General features: G+C 41.0%; 1 protein-coding gene across 13 annotated transcripts in view; it reads left to right on the top strand.

The window, feature by feature from the left end:
* Nucleotides 1-20732, top strand: part of B3GNT2 (UDP-GlcNAc:betaGal beta-1,3-N-acetylglucosaminyltransferase 2) — a 206345-nt gene that overhangs the window by 48740 nt on the left and 136873 nt on the right. The gene's annotated exons all lie outside the window — the stretch shown is intronic.

Genomic DNA, 20732 nt, shown 5'->3' on the forward strand with positions numbered 1-20732 from the left:
GAGAAATATCAAAAGGAAGCTCTTGAGAAAGGCTTGGGGCCTCAGTTATTTCCTGTCAGTCCCAATATAGATTGCAGATCACAGGCTGAGAAAGTCTCTTTTAGCAGGGCTGTATTCCTTCACATCTCAAAAGATGATCCCCTAAACAAAAACAGTATCAATCTGTTGTAGGTTTATACATATGTAAGAGTGTAATGCATGAAAACCATTGCATAAAGCCTGGAAACAGAGAAATAGGAGTATACTTTTATAAAGTTATTATATGATACATGAAATGATATAATATCACTTGAAGGTAGCTTGTGATAAGTTAAAGATATTCACTATAAACCCTGGGTCAGGAAGATCCCCTGGAGTAGGAAATGGCAACTATGAAATTAAAAGACACTTGCTCCTTGGAAGAAAAGCTGTGACAAACCAAGACAGTATATTAAAAAGCAGAGATATCACTTTGCTGACAAAGGTCCATATAGTCAAAGCTATGGTTTTTCCAGTAATCATGTACGAATGTGAGAGTTGGACCATAAAGAAGGTTGAGTGCCAAAGAATTGATGCTTTCAAATTGTGGTGTTGAAGAAGACTCTTGAGAATCCCTTGGACAGCAAGGAGATCAGACCAGTCTGTCCTAAAGAAAATCAACCCTAAATATTCATTGGAAGGACTGATGCTGAACCTCGAGTACTTTGGCCACTAGATATGAAGAGTGGATTCATTGGGAAGGACCCTGATACTGGGGAAGATTGAGGGCAGGAGGAGAAGAGCATGAAAAAGGATGAGATGGTTGGATGGCATCATCAACTTAATGGACTTGAGTTTGAGCAAACTTCAGGAGATAGAGAAGGACAGGGAAAACTGGCATGCTACAGTCCATGGGGTTGCAAAGAGTCAGACACGACTGCGTGACTGATCAACAACATGGAAATCGCAACCCACTCCAATGTTCTTGCCTGAAAATCTCATAGATAGAGGAGACTGGCTGCCTACAGTTCTTAGAATAGCACAGAGTTGGACATGACTGAGTAACTGAGCATGTACTCATGCACTATAAACCCTAAAGTAACCATTAAAGAAACAGAATTATAGCTAATAAGCCATAAAGAAGACAAAATGGAATAATAAAATATGGTCAATTAGTTTACAGGTAGGTAGAAAAAGAAGAAAAAGGAAACAATAGAAAACAAATAGCAAGATGATAGACTTAAAGCCTAATTATGTCAATAATCACATTAAATGAAAATGGTCTCAGTCAGTTCAGTTCAGTTGCTCAGTCATGTCCGATTCTTTGTGACCCCATGGACTGCAGCACGACAGGCCCCCCTGTCCATCACCAGCTCCCGGAGTTTACTCAAGCTCATGTCCATTGAGTCAGTGATGCCATCCAACCATCTCATACTCTGTTGTCCCCTTCTCCTCCTGCCTTCAATCTTTCCCAGCATCAGGGTCTTTTCAAATGCGTCAGTTCTTTGCATCAGGTGGCCATAGTATTGGAGCTCCAGCTTCAACATCAGTCCTTCCAATGAATATTCAGGACTGATTTCCTTTAGGAGAAAATGGTCTAAACACACCCAATTGAAAGATAAAGGATGTCAGATTGATTTTCAAAGGTTAAACTTTATCAGTTCAATCTTACCAGATTATCAAGATTGAACTATATGCTGTCTTGTGTGAAACATACTTAAATATCTAGGTAATAAGGTAAAAGTAAAAATGAATGGAAAAAGATACACATACATGACAAGATACACTTGTCAAAAGAAAGCTGGAGTGGCTATATTAATATTAGACAAAGTTGGTTTCATAGAAATAAAGTCACTTCATGATGACAAAGGGGTCAATTCATCAAGAAGATATAAAAATTCTAAATATTTATGTACTTAATAGATCTTTAAAATACATGAAGCAAAAGCAGGTAAAACAGCAAAGAGAGACAGACAAATCCACAATTATGGTTGGAAGTTTCAGTACTCTCCCTTCAATAATTGATAGGACAAGAAGATCCAACCCACTCCAGTATTCTTGCCTGAAAAATCCCATGGACAGAGGAGCCTGGCGGGCTACAGTCCTTGAAGTCACAAAGAGTCAGATACAACTGAGTGACTAAGCACATGCACAAAGATAGAACATTATTAAGGATATAGATGATTTGAACAACATCATCAACCAATTTTACGTAAAACATTCTGCTCAACAACAGCAGAACATACGTTTTCAAGCGATAATGTCATATTTACCAACATAGACCATATTCTAGGCCATGAAACAAGTCTCGGATTTTACAAGATTAAAATCATACTAGGTATCGTGATTTCCTTGGTGTTCCAGTGACTAAGACTCTGAATTCCCAGTGCAGGGGACCTGGGTTCAATCCCTGGTTGGGGAACTGGATCCCACATGTCGCAACTAAGAGTTTACATGCCGCAAATAAAGATTCCACATTCCACAACTAAAAAAGGATCCCGCACGTCACAAGGAAGATTGAAGATCACACATGTGGCAACTAAGACCTGGTGCAGCCAAATAAATATTTTTAAAAAATACTAGGTATCTTCACTGGCCATAATGGTATTAAATTGGAAATCAATATCAGACCTCTGCAAAATCCCCCAATACTTAATAGCACACTTCTAAATAAGACACAGGTAATAGAAGAAATCAAAAGGGACACTAGAAAGTCTTTGAACTGGATGAAAATGAAAACGTGGCCTATCAGAACATGTGGGCTATTGTGAAAGCAGCACTTTGGGAGGGCAGTGTCTGTAGCACTAAATGCTCATTTCAGAAAAAAAGGTCTCAGGTCAATGACCCCAGCTTCCACAGTAAGAAACTGTAAAAGGGAGACTAAGCCAGAATAACTAACAAAAAGGAAATGATGAAGATCAATGCAGAAATTAATGAAACAGAAAATAATAGAGAAAATTAATGAGCCAAAACCTGGTTATTTGAGAAGATCAATAAAATTGATAAACATCCTACCAGGCCATAAGGAAAATAAAAGAAAACATAAATTACCAATCAGAAATGAAAGAGATAACATCACTAGATTCCACAGATATTAGCAGGAACATAGAAAACATTATGAACAAGCTTATGCCAACAAGTTTGACAACTCAGATGAAAAGGACAAATTCCTTTAAAGACACAAACTACAAAAGTTCTCTCAAGAAAAAAATAGATGACCCTAAAAGCTCTCTAGTAAAGAAATGGCATTTGTAGTTAAAAAACCTTCCCACAAAGAAAGATTCAGGGCTGAATGGCTTTACTGGTAAATTCTACCAAACATTTAAGGAAGAAATAATATTGGTTCCACATAAACTCTTCAAGGAAATTGAAGAGGAAGGCGCATTTTCCATTTCATTTTGTAAGATAAGCATTGTTCTAATATCAAAACTGGGCAGACACTGCAAGAAAACCACAGACCACTATTTATCATAAGCATTGGTACAAAATTTCTAAACAAAATTTTAACCAATTGAAATCCAACAGTATCTGAAAAGGATAATTACAACCAGGTAGGGTTTATCCTAGCATTGCAAGATTGATTCAGCATTTGAAAAATGAGTCAACTTAAGTCACCATATTAACAAATTCAAGCAAAAAACTATATAATTATCTTAATAATATTGACTGAAAAAATGCACAACCTAGAAGTTAAGAGTTATGTTTTATTTGGTGGACAAAGTTGAGGGCTTAAGACTAGGACACAGCATCTCTGATAATTCGGAGAGACTCCTCCAAAGAAGTGAGGGGGAGAGCCAGGATATATTGGATTTTTTGCAACAGAAGACCAGATAATTGGAACATCAAAAGATTATTGTTAATTAAAACCAGAGGGACTTCCCTAGTAGTCCAGTGGTTAGAACTCCAAGTTTCTACTGCAGAGGGTGTGGGTTCAGTCCCTGGTCAGGAGAACTATGATCCCACAGGCCCTGGAGTGAGGCTAAAAAAGAAGGAAAAAAACCCCAAAACCAGATATCTCAAGTTAAGGAATTTAGTGCTTTTCTGTGTATAGAAAGATGCAAGCATCTGGACTCACTGAAATCATTCCTTTGATATTCACCTTAGCTATCTGGGGCCAGTATCCTGTGCTTTCTCATCCTGAGTCTCCTCGGGTGCACCATCAGGTGGGATGGGGGGTGGCTGCAGCAGTTGACTCTGGATGGTGGGCATCTGGTTTCTGTCTAAGTTCCTTTAGGGCTCAGCATAAGTGCAGCTGTACTGTAGTGGCCTGATGGCTGCAGACCACCTTTGTTTACTGATATGGTAGTAGACAAATCCACCATCCTTTGTTTACTGATATGGCAGGCAATATTTTAGTCCACAATAGATAATCTTCCAAGGCAAAAATATTTAGTTAATAAAGATGACAAGAGAGACAAAACTTTGAGGTCTAGGGCCCTGAGTTATAATCACACCTTTCCATCCAGAATCAGTCCCAGTGCTTCCCCAGACCCCACACAGGGCAAATCCTTAGCATGCATTGTCTGTAACTGGGAACCTGGGGAGGGACTTATGGTTGTTTGAGATAGGTGAGACTGGTGAGCCGTTCCCCATCCTTATTGCTAAGAGGTTTAAGGTATTTAGGAATTCCAGGAACCAAGAAACTTTTGGATAATGTGTTCACCACAGTGAAAGATTCACTCTAAGGTGCAGAGGATTTTCAGACCATGCTTAGGCAACGGCACAGAGGCACACACACCCAGAACAACAAAATGGTATTTCTCCTAAGGGAACAAGCTCTGAGGAAATTTGACTCTGCGAAAGCAGAGACATCCTTTTACATTATGATAAGCAATTTATTGCCAACATTTCCTGCTTAACATTTGTATAACATTAATGATTGAGGCAGGTGGTTTTCCAAGAAAAAAGAGAGATTCCAAGTCTACTTATTGCAGATAGAAAACTGTTCCCAGCTTTGAAATCACAGCTTTTAGATCTTTGTTTTTCCATCTTCTCCCAAGCTCTGGGTGGCCTCCCCCAGCAGTCTCTGAAAGAAGGCAGCTCCTCCCACGCTCTTAGCTGGATCTGGGAACCCAGCCCAAGGCCTTGGCAGAAGAAACTTTGTTAGCCCTCAGCACCTGCTCCAGAGATCTCTCCTGGCTTCTCTCAGGGCTGCAGGGTCTCCTTTATTCCAGGATAACCCTTTAAGGAGATGCCTTTGATGAGATCTGGGTGCTTGTGCTCAACCGTAGTTTGTAGGACCAAGGCAGAACTCATCCATCTGCCGGGTGTGGCCTGTGCTAGGAACTGAGAACCACGGGAGATGAAAAGGCAGAACCAGGTGTCACTCCCAAGATACTTGTTCATTGCAAAGCGAGGTAGGTATCTGCTGATCAGCACTCAGCCTTGCATTCCAAACTAGTCACCTAGACTGGGACACCTGACATTTGCATTCTGATGGACTGTATGAAATCTAAAGCAGCACCTGTGAGACAATTTTACCAAAAATGGCTTAACCAAGTCACTCAACCTGTATTTACTAGGAAACAGAGGTGATAAAGGAACAGGTTAAACCACATCATTCACACAGAGACAGTGGGGCATTCTGTAGGACACATGACCTTTCAAAAAGTCAGTGTCACATATAATAAAACAATAGAGATCATTCTATATTAAAAGAAGCTAAAGAACCAAATGCAAGGTATAAACCTTGGTTAGATCCTAGTCGGAAAAAATGAAACAAAACTTAACTGTGAAAGACAGGTTGAGGAACAGTTGGGGGAAATTCGAGTTTGAACTGGATGTTAGATGATGTGAGGAAATCATTATTTATTTTTATTATTACCAAATTTTCTTTAAAATTTTTAAAATTGGAGTATAATTATAGTGTTGTGTTGGTTTCTGGCATACAACAATGGAGAATCAGTCATAATTATATATGTATCCCCTCCCTATTATTATTGATATTATTATTATCGTTATTCAGGAAAATGTCCTTATTTTTAGGAGGTGCATGATGAAATAATTAGTGGTAGAGTGTTTTGATGTGCAATTTGTTTCAAATTGTTTGGCCCCTCCAAAAAACGGCCAAAATGTTAGCAACTGATTTCATTCTATTATCCATTTCAACCAATAGGTTGATAATTTCGATAAAAATTTTTGAAAAAAAGGAACTTGAGTATTGCTTCTCTCAATGTTTCCTCTTGGAGAAGGCAATGGCAACCCACTCCAGTACTCTTGCCTGGAAGATCCCATGGATGGAGGAGCCTGGTAGGCTGCAGTCCATGGGGTCGCTAAGAGTCTGACATGACCAAGCGACTTCACTTTCACTTCTCACTTTCATGCATTGGAGAAGGAAATGGCAACCCACTCAAGTGTTCTTGCCTGGAGAGTCCCAGGGATGGTGGGGCCTGGTGGGCTGCTGTCTATGGAGTCACACAGAGTCAGACACGACTGAAGCGACTTAGCAGCAGCAGCAGCAGCAATGTTTCCCCTTATTCCTCATGTACTAAGTTTTGGGGTGTTTTATGTATTTGTTGTCATGACTGCTAGCAAGAATAGCTATTGGAGCACCTAAGGGGGCAGCACCTGGAGTTGGTGCTCCATGGAAGACTAGGGGTAACAGTTCTCTGCTCTGGCTGATTCTACCATTAACTAGGTAGTGTGGACAGGGACAGACACCTTTTTCTTCTACTCTTCTAGGTTTTGAGCTGGGCCTCTGCTACAAAAGACAGATTAACAAGAGAAACAGAAGTTTCTTAACATGTATCTCATATATATAGGAAGAGTAAGTCAGGAAAGAGTAACTCAAAGAGGTGGCTAGAACTTGAGCTTAAATACAATCTTAAGCTAAAACAGAGGAATAAAAGCATGGAGGAAGCAAGTTATGCGAAAGTGGCCAGGAAAGGTAAGTAAATAAGGATAAGGTTTTTCATGCAGATTTAAGTCTGTGCCTTCTTCACAGATAAGTGTCCTCTGATCTATGTCTACCCTGTTTCCTGGAGGGTACCCTTTCCCTCTTTATGGAGAGGAATACACCTGTACGAATGGAGAGAGTTCCTTTATAGACATTAATTTCTTTCATGAAAGGGTAACTTCTACTGTTTTCGGTGCTTCTCTTCTGTCTGCTTTTTCTCAAAATAATCCTTAAACCACAGAGGCATAATTTGGGGTGACATGTTGTAGTCTCTTACAGTGACCCTTGCTCTGTACCTCAGTCATCTCCCCCATGACTCACTAGTCACTGTGTTCAAGCTTGATAAACATGAAATTATTAGAAACATGCCAACAGACAGGCAAATGATGCCTCAGACCTGCCTTCAGAGAGTTAATAATCTACTTGAGAGATAGGTCTTTCATCAACTCCCTGTAAAACAAAGAAGAAAAGTATCAGAAACACAAGAGTTTCTAAAAGGAGCCATCAATTTTGTTGGAGAATTTGGGAGGAATTCACAAAAAAGGCAGCTTTTGATCCCACCTTGAAGGATTTTGATAAGCAGGATGTATCACGTGCTTGGATAGAAGATGAAGGTGAGCACAGATCCACAGATTACTAAAAGCACCAGTTAGTGCTGGAAAACCGTGTTGTCAGTTGCCTGCTTTGCAAGTGGAGAGGCCAAGATTTTTGGCCATATTTTCCCACATTCATGGTCTGTTCATCTATTGACATTTTATAGGTTTGGTCTTGGACTTAGAACTCGTCCTTAGATCTTGGCCCTAGAGCTTGATGTTCTTCCATTTCTGTGAATCACACAAAGGCTTTCCTTTCATTGTCTTGGAAAGAAAATGCTTGTATAGTAGAGGTACAGAATCTGCTTTGATTTTATAACCTCCTGATGGCTATGTGGACATTTGACCATCCTACTCTTATTTGATTCAAGATAATTTGAAAAGGGGGCCTTCCTTGGTGACTCAGTGGTAAAGGATCCACCTGCCAATGCAGGAGACATGGGTTCGATCCCTGGGTCAGGAAGATCCCTTGGAAGAGGGCAGGGTAACCTACTCCAGTATTCTTGCCTGGGAAAATCACATGGGCAGAGGAGTCTGGCAGGCTACAGTCCATGGGCTGACAAAAGAGCTGGACATGAGTTAGCGACTAAACAACAACAACAACAATTTGAAAAGAAGAGAAGGAATTCTTGAGCCACAAAACCCAAATCATGGTTTCTCAAATTTGCTTCAGATGGGGCAGGAGGTTATGAATCACAGCAACATGTAAAAGATATTATAGAAAGTTGTTATTTTTTCATTAAAAAGTTGTTTTTGTTACTAACTACAGATTTGAGTCAACATCACTAACTCAATGGACATGAGGTTGAGCATGCTTTGGGAGATGGTGAAAAACAGGGAAGCCTGGCGTGCTGCAGTCCATGGGGTTGCAAAGAACTAGACACAACTGAGTGACTGAACAACAACTACAGAAAATACTGGCAAACTATTGACTGTTTCTTGAAAAACAGAGAGCACAGTTTTCAGAGTTAAGCTGACTTGGGTTGTAATCTTGGCTCTCCATTTATGAGTCATGAATTTGGGGGTATGTAAATTCAGCCTCAGAAAATGAGGCTCAATTTTCTCATCTGAGAAATGGATCTACCTAAAATATAACCAAGCCTTCCTGGGAAGCTCAGATCTGGCCTCATCAAATAATGGCACATTAGAATAAGAAGGGAAAAAAACCACGTAAATCTGACTGTAAAAGGATTAAAGAATAATTTACCCTGTTTCTTAGAAATTGGGACATGGTTTCAATACATGGGAACTTATAATTGGTAGCTTTCCCTCCTTCCTTCCTAGCGCATGAATGATGTTATCTTGCCATTGATTACATGTGATAGTCAGTGGTGTCTTAGATTAGATGAAATTTGGCGGATTCTGTGTTCTGAGGTTTTCCTGGAGCTATAGAAAAAGGAATAGGTTATACTTTATGTACTAGAACTTTGAGAAATCCTCTCCAAATGTCCCATTCTTTCCCCAAATTTTCCTCCCCTCAGTAGATAGTGACCTGACACTTTCCTCTTTTATCTCTAGCCATCTCTCCCACCTACCAGCCCCTGCCAAGCTTCTTCTAATCCCTAATTGCTGCTCTCAATTTCTCCTTCCCCCCTTAATCTTCAGCTCCCTACGGCCTCTCAGAGTCTCCATATTTTTATTCCAATTTAGCCCTCTGTCTTGGCTTCTCTATTTCCTGTCCCCAACAGCACCCAAATAATGGACCTTCTTAGAAGGCGAAGAGCAAGGAGGCAATTATGAATACTTAACACTTAATTTTTTGTGTGTGGTTTAATATATAATAATATCCTCTACCTCAGGAGGCTTTGTGAGGATTAGAAGAGATAGGGCATGTAAACACTTGGTAAGTTGCTATTAATAATACAATCAATGTCAGCTATCATTATTTACTCTTATTATAAATGGGCTTCCCTGATAGCTCAGTTGGTAAAGAATCCACCTGCAATGCAGGAGACCCCAGTTTGATTCCTGGGTTGGGAAGATCCGCTGGAGAAGGGATAGGCTACCCACTCCAGTATTCTTGGGCTTCCCTTGTGGCTCAGCTGGTAAAGAATCTGCCTGCAGTGTGGGAGACCTGGGTTCAGTCCCTGGGTTGGGAAGATCTCCTGGAGAAGGGAAAGCCTACCCACTCAAGTATTCTGCCCTAGAGATTGCCATGGACTATATAGTCCGTAGGGTCACAAAGAGTCAGACATGACTGAGTGACTCACTCACTCACTCATTCTATAAATGATTTGTACAGTCAACATTGTAACCACAAGCAAAAGAAAAAACAGACCAAAGATAAAGAATTGCCCACTGTCTTACCTTTACCTATTTTCCTGGTAAAGATCATAAAAAATGTCACACTGAAATTTGATTTTTATACTTTTCTAGTGGCAGAGCATTCTTATGAATCACAGTCTATAAATGAAGCTATAAAAGGATGAAAAGAAAGTCATTGCACTTTTTTAGTGCATGTTAACACATAGCATTATGTGATATTTTTAGATCATCACAGAGAGGAACTTACTGTCATCTTCCTGTTGCTAGCATGAATTTCTTTTTCTCAGAAGAAGGCCATTTGGCAAGACCCTTTGAAATTCAAAGGAATACTAGTACCTATTATTCTAATGAAGTACCTTAAGAGGACTATAAAAAAAACCTTTGGAAAGTAGGGTAATAATATTTAAGATGCTGTACCATTTCTAGTCATGTAATTTAAAATGCAACCCACGGTCTTAGTTGTCATTTCATATCATGTGATTGAGAATTGAAGAGACTGCCTTAAAGGCTGAGACCCTGCTATAGACTGAATTGTGCCCCCTACCAAATTCATAGGTTAAAGCCCTTTCCCCTAGCCTGATATTTAGAGATGGAGCTCTCAGGAGGTGGTTATGGTTAGATGATGTCATGAGGGTGGGGCCCTCATGATGGGATTAGTGCCCTTGTAAGAGAAACCAGAGAACTCTCTCTCCCTATGTGCACAAAAAGAAGAGAGAACATAGTGGTAGAAATTCAAAAAGAAGAGAGAACATTTTGGCCAGTGACAGGCCAAGAGAAGGAACTCAGAATGAACCCTACTGTGCCAGCACCTTGGTCTTGAGCTTTCCAGCCTCCAGAATAGTGAGAAAAAAAATTTCTGTTTAAGTCACCCAGCCTATGGTATTCTGTTATGGAGTCCAAGTAAACTAATATGGTCAGGTTCCTCCCATATTGAAAATCAGCAGGAAGGTGAACATGGAGCTTTCTTAGGCCAGCCTCTCCATGAAAAGGAAGTAAGTCTCCTTTTTGAAAGATTTGACAGTGTAAGTAGTAAAGAATATATGTGCAATATAGGCATATCTTGGAGATATTCTAGGTTGGTTTCCAAATCACCACAATAAAGAGAGTCACAAGAATTTTTCTTATTTCCCAGCACATATAAAATTATATTTAAACTATACTGTAGTCTATTAAGTGTGCTATATCATTATGGCCTTTAAAAAGTACATAACAATTTAGAAATTCTTATTTATTTGTTTTTTAATTGAAAGATAATTGCTTTATAGAATTTTGTTGTTTTAGAGATTCTTAATTAGTAATAAATGCTAACTATGACCTGAGCCTTCAGGAAGTGATAATAATAACATCAACGGTCACTGATCACATATCACTATAACAAGCATAATAACAGTGAAAAAGTTTGAAAGATTTGAATTATCAAAATGTGACATAGAGAATGGAAGTGAGAAAATACTGTTGGAAATATAGATCAGTCTTACCTAAGGCAGGATCGCTACAATTTATAAACAACACAATATCTGCAAAGTACAATAAAGTAAAACACAATAAAATGAGGTATGCCTGTATTGCAAATGAAGCCTTGATGAAATGCAGAATTAGTTTTAAGAAATTGCAACATGCTGCTTGATTGTTCCCTGATATATTTGCTGGCTAAAAGATGGAAATGATGAGGCCATACCCAGGGCAGGATATTTTGCTGTTTCAGCAAGTTTCATGCTGCTTTGTGGGTACTGACTGCTTCAGCAGCTTCTCAGAATATGGGTCCCCTGATTCAGCTAAAGACTAAAGTCCATGTGCCTGGGGTAGGATACGAATGACCTAGGATTTCCTCGGCATATCTAAATAACGCAAATTAAAGAGTAACTTCCCTGAGAGCCAGGTGACAGGAAAAATTTCTTCTTCCCTTCTTCCATTTTTCTGTTTGTGTGGTGGGAGACAAAAATTTTGCTTTTTAGAACAAGAACCAACTGCTACCACCTTCTCATTCCTGAGAAACATCTCTTATTTTCTGAGGGGGAATTGGTTCTGAGTCTGGGCGAGTCCCTGGATGGCCTCGGTGTTCATGGTGGGCATTCACTCAGGTCCAGGCCAAATGTGTGGGGTCACGCCTTCCCCAGTGGGGTGGGAAGGATTTTGAATCCCTAGAGGTAGCCTTGGAGGAGGGCCTGAGGGGTAGGGATGAGAAGGGAGGGAAGGCAGAGAGTTTTAGAGAAAGGAGAATGGAGGACTTAATGTCCAGAGAGCACAGAGTGAGGCCTGGGAAGCGGAAGTCAGCAAAACACTCAAAAGCGCAGGAATACTCACCAACTCGACTAGCAGATGTGAACGTGGTGACCTCTCCCCAGCCTTTTAAAGGTCTGTGCATACAGTTTCCCAGATGGCACTAGAAGTAAGGAACCCACCTGCTAATGTAGGAGACGTAAGAAACATGGGTTCACTCCCTGAGTGGGGAAGATCCCCTGGAGGAGGGCATGTCAGCCCGTGTATTGGGTTGCAGTATTCTTGCCTGGAGGATCCCATGGACAGAGGAGCCTGGTGGGCTATGATCCATAGGGTCACAAAGAGCCAGACACGACTGAAGTAACTTAGCATGCATGCAGGGGTATATAGCTGCCTTGGGCAAGTGACACCTCTTCGAAATCAACAGGAAGCTGGGTTCCAGGGGTAGGACCCAGAGAATGGGACAACTGTGGCGCATGACATAAGGTGTTCAGTGGAAATAGGAAACTGGAATGAGGTCAGGAGAGGGAATAAAACTCTAGGAAGGCACAGGGTGAACCACCGAGATGCAAAGTTTAAGGACGAGGCCACTCCCCGAGGTGGAGGATGTCCTAGCCCATGTTTCAATCAGGTGTGTGAGGATGTGGTTTTACTGCTGGGTGCTGGGACAGTCCCAGCCAGAGTTCAGAGGAGGGAGGACCCAGCCAGGATCAGTCTTCACAGTCCTGTTCATCATCTGAGAAAGAGTTGAGCCCCAAATCTCAAAATGGAGTCCCAACCTGAGTCATAGATTTTGACACTCTTCGTGGTCTAATGTTGGAGGTACCAAAGGGGCTGGAGTTGGCAGCTGGTCAGATGTTCCTCTCTGTACAGATGGTGAGGAACTGGGATGGAATCCCAGGTGGATCAGTGTGGCCTGTTGCAGCAACCACTTGTCTTTGGGGACAAGGCAAATCATGAAGCAGATGTAAGACCAGAAGCTGGGTTCTTTTGGTACTATACTTCTTAAATTTCTTGTTTATTTTCTTTCTTTCATGTTTGGCAAAGTCATCATGGAAGCCTGCTACAGCTGGGCTAAGAATGTCAAAGTATGATTTTTAAAAAGTTAGAAACATAGCTCTTTATCAAGCATACAGTGAGCCCTTGTTGAGTATTTATCTAGCTTATGAAGGAGGAAACCAGCTTGATGGCAAAGCTAATTCAGAGGAGGATAGACTGAAGTATATACAGCCGGTGAAAAGAAGAATGCTAAAATAAGATGGCTGAGTTAGATACAAGGCAGGTTAAAGTCCTCATAGTGTAGTCAAACTGTAAGCTTTAGGCCTATCTTTTCTACCAGACAGATGTCATTTACATGTTTACTGGAAAGGGTTATTTGCAAAACATATCACTCTTTTACACACTAGGTGTAACTTCACAGAGCTTGGCCTAATCAGTTGTAAATTGAAGGTCAAACAAGTTACATCCCTTAGTAAAATCAGATGACTCACAGGCAGATGGTTACGCAGAGTCATGTGGTTTTGAAAGGTCATATAGTAAACTTTCTGCTGAATTTCCCATTTTTGGATCATGTTAAGGGGAGGCAGGGCCCTAGCCTTTGTCCTCACTTAGGTCAGACAACTGAAGAGGAGCGGCAGGGTCCTGAGGCATGATGATGGGGTTGAAGTGACTGACACAGGACAAGAAGCCCCAAGGTGGCTGAAACTCCAGGAAGATGAGGGAATGGCTATTTAGCCCTCCCTCCTGGGGATTCTTCTTCTGTTTCTAAAACCAGACCTTTCTGCTACGGATCCTGTAAAGGTACTGCTGGTCTGTATATACCCACCAAGACCTTCTGTGCCACCACTTGGGAACCCTTGACTTAGCACTGGTCTCAACCCATTATGAGCAACCCCAGCCCTGCCCTATGTATGAGGGGTGGGGGAGTTAAATGCTAAAGACACCTTGGAGACAATTTGATAGTATCTAGCATTTTTAAAAATTGTAATAAAATATAAAACTTACCATCATAACCATTTTAAGTGTATAGTTTAATGTTATTAAGTCCATTCACATGGTTGTACAACCATTACCACTATCCTTCTCCAGCATTCTTTTACTCTTTCAACACTGAAATTTCAACAATAACTTCCAACTCCCCCTCCCCCCAGACCCTGGTAATCACCATTCTCCTTTCTTTTCTTTTCTTTTTTTTTCTCTCCTTTCTTTTTAAAAAATATTTATTTATTTTTGGCTGTGCTAGATCTTCATTGCTGCCCACGGGCTTTTTCTGGTGGGACAAGCAGGGTCTACTCTTCGTTGCTGTGCGGGCTTTTTATTGCGGTGGTTTTTCTTGTTGCTGAGCATGGGCTTCAGGCGCTAGGGCTTCAGTAGTTGTGGCACAGGGTCTTAGTTGCTCAGTGGCATGTGAAGTCTTCCTGGACCAGGGATCGAACCTGTGTCTCTTACATTGACAGGAGGATTCTTAACCACTAGACCATTGGGCAAGTCCCGCATTCTCCTTTCTGTCTCTCTGTGCATGTTAAGTCGCTTCAGTTGTGTCTGATTCTTTGCAACCGTATGGACTGTAGCCCACCAGGCTCCTCTGTCCGTGGGGTTCTTCAGACAAGAATACTAGAGTGAGTTGCCATCCCCTCCTCCAGGGGATCTTCCCAACTCAGGGACTGAACCTGTATCTTTTACTTTTCCTGCATTGGCAGGCAGGTTCTTTACTGCTAGCGCCACCTGGGAAGCCCTTCTTTCTCTGTAAATTTGGCTATTTTAGGTACCTCATGTAAGGGGAATACAATAGTTGTCTTTTTGAATCTGGTCTATGTCATGTCACATAATGTCTTTAAAGTCTGTCTGTGTCATAGTATGTTTCAGAATTTCACTCCCTTTCAAGGCTGAATAATATTCCATTTTATATATATGCTGCATTTTGTTTATCTACTTATCTACGAACGTCTATCCACATTTTCAATGAACAAACTTTTTTGACCCAACAAGTTTATTGCAAAGACTTTGACCCATGAATATACTTGCATATATACACATAAATGGATATACCAGAGTGTTAGTGGAGGACCCTCTGGCTTGCCACGCAGTAAATATTTCAACCTTTTTTCTTGCTAGTGGGACCTTGAGTTGGTTCAGGTTCCAGGCCACACTGTGCTCAGGGAAAGCATGTCCTTCCGTGGCACATGCGGGGGATGAATCTCAATTGATATGAGCCAATAATTCTATTCCCCTTTTCCACTGATTATTTTTATTAATATTTTTTTTATTTATTTATGGCTGTACTGGGTCTTCACTGTTGCTCCTGGCTGACTTCTCTTGTTGCGAAGCACACGCTTTAGGGCACACTGGCTTCAGTAGTTGCAGATCTCTGGCTCTAGAGTGCTAGCTCAGTAGTCGTGGCACATGGGCTTAGTTGTCCCGGGGCATGTGGGATCTTCCCAGAGCAGGAATTGAACCATATCCCCTGCATTAGCAGGTGAATTCTTAACCACTGGACCACCAGGGAAGGACCCATGATTGTTTTTTGCTTTGCTTTTTAGACCGCATTCTGTGGTATATGTGATTATAGGTCCTTGACCAGGGATTGAACTCATGCCCGCCTATATTGGGAGTGTAGAGTCTTAAGCACTGGACCGCCAGGGAAGTCCCTGCCAGTGACTGTTTATGGACAGGCATGTTCTAGCCAATGACGTGTGAGGGGGAGTCTGCAGAAGGGCTTCTGGGACATGTTTTTCTCCTGGAGAAAATGAGATGTATAAGGAGAGATTAACTTCTTCTCTTTGAACAGAGTTGGATGATGCTAGGCTGTCTGGGCCAGTGGCAGCCCTCTTATTCCCAAACCTGGGGGGCAAAATGCCACACTCTGCGCATGACAAGAGAAATAGGGAAGGTACTTGGCGTCTTAATGGCATCGTTGGGCCACTGGCTTAACCCACACTGGGACCACTTAGCTCTAGTCTCTTGTGATGTAAAATAATAAATCCTTATGGTTTAAGCTACTTTTAGTTCTGTATTCTGTTCCTTTCATCCTGAACCACTGCTGACACAGTGTTTATTGCAGCACTGTTTGTAATGGCAAGCACCCTAAATGTTAATCAATTGAGCATTCATTAAGTAAGTTATGAAACATCCATACAATGGATTCTACACAGTTGTGAAAAGGAAGTAGATTTATATGCAGATATGGAACAAGCTCTAAGAGATAGTGGGAATAACAAAGTGCAAGTGCATGTCTGTGCTAAAAACAAATATGGACATAAATATATACATACATATATATTTGTATGATTTATACAGATATATGCAGCAATTTGTTAATGTTTCTCTGGGGGTGCCAGGATAGAAAGGAAACTCATTTTTATTATTATTATGAGTTTGTATTCTTCTATACCGAGATCATGTGCTACTTTTTCAATTAAAAACAAACAACTACCAAAAAACCAACAGTTCAAAACCACCATCACCACAGCAACATTAATAGCACTTCAGTGTATGAGTTGACAACTCCTGGGCACTGTCTTTGGACCTGAACTAGCCATTGATTCACTTTGAGCTGATTGAAGGCTTAGCTTCGGAAGGTAGAGCCAGGACTTTCAAAAGAGGCACATTGTGGGCAGAGTCTGATTCAAGCAAATTCACCACTATGCATAGATCCGATTGAGTCCCCTGATTTGCCTTTTGTATCCTGGGGCTGATATTCACCAGGGACATGTTGGCCTGGGTGTGTCTATTGTTCATGGCTGGTGTCCATTCTGATTGGGCCAGTTTCTTTCAGATGGTTTTGTGTCTGTAAACAAAACAGTTATTAAGTGTTATTAAATATTTTATTTAATTATTATTAAATAATTAAATATGTGTTAAACATTAATATTTAATTATTTTTATTAAATATTTTGAATATCATCTCTAACCTGTCCCACTCAACATGGCCTTTCCCTAGCTTTTCTATTAGTTTTAACCATCTGAATATACCCTTAACTCCTGGTTTCTAAGCTTATCTCCTGATAGTGAATATTTTTTAGGATTTATTTGGTAGCAGATAGTAGAATATCAAGTAAAATAGCTTCAACAATACAGACAATGGGTGAATTTGGTGGCTCAATGATGTCATCGAAGACCTAGAGTCTTATCTTTTCTTTCTGCCATCTCAACATGTTGTCAGTGTCTCCCCTCTTGGTCACAGCATAGCTGCCATAGCACCAACTATTGTCTTCATATGACAGCATCTTAACAGGAAGGTTAAGAAGGAGAAATAGGTTTTTTTTTTCCCTCCTGTGATTCTGTTATTTTTAACCAAAGAGTAAAATCTTCCTTACCAGCTACCAACAGACTTCCACTTATGTTTGGTTGACCAGAACTGGGTTATGTACCAGTCACCCTTAGGCCAATTACTAACAAAGAGGGAGAGCTTTGGACCGATTATAATTAATCTTCTTCAATTGGGCATACCTACCCTGAATCAAGAAAGGTTTTTGTTAATAGGAAAGGAGAGGAAGGGGCAGCTGAGTAAGCAATCATCTCTGACTGCCACTCATAGCTCTTTTGTTAGTGTTTTTTTAAAATTGGAATTCTGCCAACAGTCTGTTCTTCTTTTTAAAAAATAATGCCTGTGTGTTTCTTATTATAAAAATACTGTATGCTGATTGCACATTGAGGAAAATATAGCGTACATAGAAGAAAATAAAAATCAATAGATGTATATGTGTATGGGTATATATATATAAACATAAAGTTGAGACTGTATTATATATAATTTAGTTTACAATCCTACCTATTTACACTTAACATTTTTTAAGTAATTTACTTATTTTAAGCAGAGGGTAATTATTTTACAGTATTCTGGTGGTTTTCGCCATCCATTGACATGAATCAGCCACGGTGTACATGTATCCCCCATTCTGAACCCCGCTCCCACCTCCCTCCCCATCCCATCCCTCTGGGTTGTTCCAGTCCACCGGCTTTGTGTGCCCTCTTTCATGCATCGAACTTGGACTGGTCATCTATTTCACATATGGTAATATACAGGTTTCAATGCTATTCTCTCAAATCATCCCAAACTCGCCTTCTCCCACAGAGTCCAAAAGTCTGTTCTTTATATCTGTGTCTCTTTTGCTATCTCACATATAGGGTCATCATTACCATCTTTCTAAATTTCATATATATGCATTAATATACTGTATTGGTGTTTTTCTTTCTGACTCACTTCACTCTGTATAATAGGCTCTAGTTGCATCCACCTCATTAGAGCTGATTCAAATGCGTTCTTTTTAATAGTTGAGTAATATTCCATTGTGTATATATACCACAACTTTCTTATCCATTTGTCTCCCGATGGATATCTAGGTTGCTTCCATGTCCTAGCTATTGTAAACAGTTCTGTGATAACCACTGGGGTACACGTGTCTCTTTCATTTCTGTTTTCCTCAGTGTGTATGCCCAGCAGTGGCATTGCTGGGTTGTGTGACAGTTCTATTTCCAGTTTTTTTAACACTTAATATTTTTATGATGAACTTGCTGTTCCCCTCTTGGTCCCAGCCTTTCTCCACACATGTCCAAATGAAAGGCAAAGAAGCACAGGATACACGTTGAGTCTCCATAAAGTGATTAATGAGATAAAAGTCACCTTTAATCTGGGAAGGTCCTGCCTTCCTAGCTCCTAACTGTTTTCCACATGGGGATCCCACTCAGACTCCCAGGACATCAGGATATTTAGGGAGAGAGAAAGAAAATGAGAGAGATAGAAAAAAAAAAAAAAAAGTGAGAATACAGTCTTCAGATAGACTTGGGCTTAACACTGGGCATGCCCTTCCTGTCTTAGACAGTCCTGGCCTCATCCTTGCAGGCCTCCACAGGACACCTGTGTTTCTTTATGACCCGATAGCACCAACTGTTGTGCGGGGAACAGGCAGAGCTGGTGTTGGTGAGAGGGGTCATCTCCATCTCCACAGAGCTTTGCTCATACCTTCACCAAGTGTGCCATTGTGTTGACCACAGGCAAGTGAGGACAGAAAACTGTCTTCTGCTGAGCTGAACTTTTGTGAGCTCCCAATGAAAAGCCACTTGTCCCTAATAAAGTTCCCTGATTACTCAATGTGTCCACAGCACTTTATCACCTCAGGGAGCCTTGCTTTAGCAAAAACATTGTCTACAGTGGTGCTGTGGAGTATCTGTTAGCATTATTTGTAACTTTGATCATGTTGTCAGCAGAGACCAATGCCTGTTGTCAATAGGACTTGGAGCTACTATCTGAGGATAGCTGTCCTCAACGCTCAGAGTAAAAGGGAAAACAGGTGAAAGAGGATCTCTTCTCCCAATTCTATCAACCCAGGCCATGAAACTTAAATATCATGTTTTAGGTGTTGGAGAGCCATAAAAATCTCATAACTGAACTCTATGAGGACCTACCTGGAAGCATGTGGCAGACTGAATTTTCTGAAGATGACCACGATAATATCTCCCAACCCACATGCTATCTGTAATGTGACCTAACTACTCCCTCATCAAGAAGTGGGTCTCACTCTCCTTAACTTGAATCTTGGCTGACCCTAGTGACTCCTATGTAAGGTTGTCAGATTTACACATAAAAGTGCAAGATGCCCAGTTAAATTTGAATTTCAGATAAACAGTGATTTTTAAAAAATATAAGTATGTCCCATGCATACTTGTTTTTATCTGGCAACCCTCCTCTCATAGGACTGATAGAATGTGACAGAAAAGTGCATGTGACTTCCAAGGCTAGGCTAAAGGAAGCTTTGCAGCCTCTGTCTTGATCTCTTAGAATATTTGTTCTACAGATGCTGCCCCTCAAGGAAACCAGCCCACTTGGAAACCAGCAGCCACGCTGTGAGAAGCCCAAGCCTCATGTAGGGAGATGCTCCGCTCAAAGATCCCAGTCCAGGTGCCAAGCATGTAAGGGAAGGTGCCTCCAGAGCAGGCTTCCAACAGAACTTTCTAAGATAATGGAAGTGTTCTATGTCTATACTGTCCAATATGGTAGCCACTAGCCACAGGCAGCTTTTGAGCCTTAAAATGTGGCTAGTGCCGCTGAGCAGCTGAATTTTAAATTTTATTGGATTTTAATGTAAATGTACATTTGAGTAGTCACCTGTGGCTACTACTGGACTCTGCAGTTCCGAATGATTTCCATAGCAAGCTCTTGGAGTTGCCCCTACCTGTCTGAGTCTTCCTAGCTAAGACTGCAGGTATTATGGTGCTGAGAAAAGACAGCTGAACAGTGACCTAACCACCCCTGAATGCTAACCCACAGAATCTGGAAGCATAATAAAAAGGTTGTTTTTATGTTGCTAGGTCGGGGTGATTTGTTATGCAGCAAAAAGTAATCAGAAGGATGTGAAATATGCCAAGAAGAGGCTAGAGGAGGTTTCTAAACCCAAAGGTCGGGCCCAGAAATAAACTGATGAATAAAACAGCCCAAGGATGGTAGCCAAGGTCCAGGAACTGGGCGAGGGATCAGCGATCTGTAGTTTAACAGCATCCTTCTTCAGTTCCTGGTGTCCCGGGAAGGTCTGGGACCTGGGGGCCGAAGCCCTGCCACTGTCCAGACTCTACTTAACATCCCAAGTCACATTTAATTTGGGAGCCTTGATTTCTTAGTCTATACAGTGGGACTGCAGTGAGCGTCCCCAGTTGACTTAGCATGTCGTCAGAAGAGCAGATGTAATTAGGCACATGGTCTGCTCCTCGCCCTGAGATGGATTCCTCATCTACCTGCTCTGCAGAGCTTCGCAAACTGACTAGTGACTCCTGTTTCACTTACAGGAACTCTGTGTCTTAGGAGCCAA

The sequence above is a fragment of the Odocoileus virginianus genome, chromosome 2 (assembly GCF_023699985.2).
Source record: "Odocoileus virginianus isolate 20LAN1187 ecotype Illinois chromosome 2, Ovbor_1.2, whole genome shotgun sequence".
Taxonomy (NCBI): Eukaryota; Metazoa; Chordata; class Mammalia; order Artiodactyla; family Cervidae; genus Odocoileus; species Odocoileus virginianus.